This window comes from Theobroma cacao, chromosome 9, assembly GCF_000208745.1.
Source record: "Theobroma cacao cultivar B97-61/B2 chromosome 9, Criollo_cocoa_genome_V2, whole genome shotgun sequence".
Classification (NCBI taxonomy): Eukaryota; Viridiplantae; Streptophyta; class Magnoliopsida; order Malvales; family Malvaceae; genus Theobroma; species Theobroma cacao.
Window position 1 is genome coordinate 27,323,208 of NC_030858.1, and position 2,884 is coordinate 27,326,091.

At 33.3% G+C, this 2,884-nt stretch overlaps 1 long non-coding RNA gene across 1 annotated transcript; it reads left to right on the forward strand.

Annotated features, from left to right (window-relative positions):
• LOC108663384 lies at positions 320-1,988 on the forward strand. Its single transcript, XR_001929362.1, has 3 exons — positions 320-360; positions 1,017-1,090; positions 1,960-1,988. It is a non-coding gene; the product is annotated as an uncharacterized LOC108663384 (long non-coding RNA).

The following is a 2,884-nucleotide window of genomic DNA, read 5'->3' on the forward strand; positions in this document are numbered from 1 at the left end:
TTTTGAAAAGTTCAGGGGCAAAAGGGTAATTTTGAAAAATTTGCTCCACCAAAACTTTGAAAAAATCTGAAAATTTCACTTAGGACTTGGATAAGTCAAAGGGAAAGCATGGTGAAAAAAAAAAGTAGGACAAGTGGATGGCTAGAAAAAAAAATGCATTAATAAAATATTCAAAATATGAATAAAATAATATTATTCATTAAACAATAAAAAGGCATAAAAAAAATCAGCCCATAACCCATTCTTCTTCTTCAACATTCGGCCAAGTGAGAAACAAGAGAGAGAAAGGAGAAAATAAAACCCTAGCCAAGAAATTTAAAGGGAAAATAGGTGAAAATTCAAAAATCAAGTGAAAAAAAGGTAACATTTCTTAAATTTGTCTTGTGCTTTACCTTTCCCATGCATTTTCCATCATTTTTCATGGTTGAATCATGTGATTTGAGGATGATTTGAATTCTGGTCATATGGGTTTAGAGAGAGAAAGTTGTTAGATAAATTTGATTTTGAGCTATGTTAGTGTTTAGTGTTAGTTTAGCATGTTTATGAGTAAAACAACAAGAAAAATATTTATCTTCTCCATGAATTTCTCTAGGCCGAATCTAGCCAATGGTATGTGAGGATGAGGTTGACTTTATTTTAAGAGAATTGGGTGGAAAAATGATGAATTATGAGGTTGGAAATTAAATGGGAATTTTCGGTGCAATAAATTGAAATTTTTACCCACTAGGGGTAAAAGCGTAATTTATAGTCCGGACTGATAAATTGGACCAAATTCACAGTCATTGAGGTATTGTGGATATAATTGGATAATTGAAATTGAAATGGATGGAATTGGAGTCGAATTGGGGATTTTAGGACTTTACACCGTGTATAGGCGAGTTAGGTCGGACACCGCAATTAAGCGATTGTCTAGACATTTCAAATCCTATCTAGTGCATACGCATGGATAAGAGCCTGAAATAATTTATGATAAATTGACACAATTTATTGAATTTTGTGTCATGGATTATGGATAGGTGGTGAGTCAATTGTTTCGGGTAAGAGACTGCACCCGAGGGCGGAAGATAGGAGTATTTCTACTCCTAATACTGTGAGTAAACTTATTATCGTCTTAATTATCTAGAGTAGTTTTATACAATTGTGTGATTTTATGAAAAATGGGTTTAAATGGTAAATTGCTATGTTTTAAGAGAAATTGTGATTTTATAAAATGATTTTATAAATTTTCTGAAAAATCGAATATTGGTTTTGAAAATAGAGTAATTGGAGACTGCCTGCTTGTGTTGTAAATTTATGGTTTTAAATTGAATGGCTTATGACAATATATGAGCATGAATGGCTAAACTGATTTTGGTGTCAGAATTATTTGTATTGTGTATTCAGCCTTGAGAGGCTAGATTGCGATAAATTGCCATGCCATGCTAGAATGAATTTTATTGAATTGGTGGAGTATATATTAATTATTTACTGCAGAGGGGGTTCCGTGGACCAGCCTATTAGAGGGGCACGGTAAACTCCATTATATTATTACCTCGAACGGAGAGGCGCGTAGGGTATCTCCTGGGGTAAAGCTTAGGGTTCACTTCACGCCAAACCACCACGTGAAGGGGAACTCAGCCAACGCCAAGGAACGGCTGTATTTTTCTCAAACTAAAATATATTTTAAGTGTATACAAAATTTTAATAGCCTTGGCGGACTCGGTTAGATGCCCTGCGCAAGGTATCACCGAGTATGAGTTTTGGCACGAGCCAAAGTTTTAAGAAATTCATAAGCCAAGTTGATTACTCGATTTATATGGATTGATTTTATTTGGTTGAAATGAACTGAAAGGTAATGAAATTACAGTATGATGACTTATTTTAATTGTCTCCATTTACTCGGCTTTAGATACTTTAGATGGTATCTGTTTACTCACTGGGATTATAAAATCTCACCCCTTCTTCCTATACATTTTTCAGGCTCAGGACAGTTTGTAGATAGTCGAGTAGGACGAGAACTAAGCTCGGAACTGCATTATAGAAAGTAAGAGTTCACAGTCTTACATCCTCTTGGTCAATTGGAGCCCACGTGTCATTGCAGATCAAAACTTATATTTTGGTTATCTGTATTTCTATTCATACAATTTTTACTTTACTTTCATGTGCGAAAAATTATTTACGAATATTTCTATAAAAATTTATTTTATGAGAAAATAGAATATTTTATTAATTATTTTTGAATAGTACTAGTTGTTAACAATTTGCTTTCAAATGAACGTTTTAGATACTTATTTTGTTTTTAAATCATTAAATATATATTTTCTGCTTACCTACTACATTTTTAGCAAGTTTTGAGATTTTTGACGAAAAATTACGAAAATGCCCTTATGAGCCAGAAAATAATATTTTATTGTTCTTATTTGAAAATGACTTATGATTTTTTTAAATTCGAGATTTAATAATTGTTGCTCACTAGGGAAGAATGTCTATCGAGGCCTCGCGGCGGTTGTCACGGGCTCGATGGGAAGTTCGAGGTTGTGACAATTTTATTGGTATCAAAACATGGTTTAAAGATCAGATATTTTGATTTTAAAGTTTTGGATTTTAAAGTTTTTGATTTTAAGGTTGTTTTAAGCAATCCACACTGACACTGCGTGGCCCCAAGTCCAATTCAATTAAGTTAGGTTAGATTAAATAGAATGTATGCATCTACATATAGAAATCTACCTACTTTTGAGATGCATAAATAATTAAACAATTACTATTTGATTGTATATAGGTTTTGAGGTGCACTGGTGACATACACACCATGTCTAGAAGAGGCGGTAGTTTCGATACCTCTCATAGTGATAGTGAGGGATCTCTAGATTCTACGGCTAGAAGCAAATGGCACCCTGATATAGGT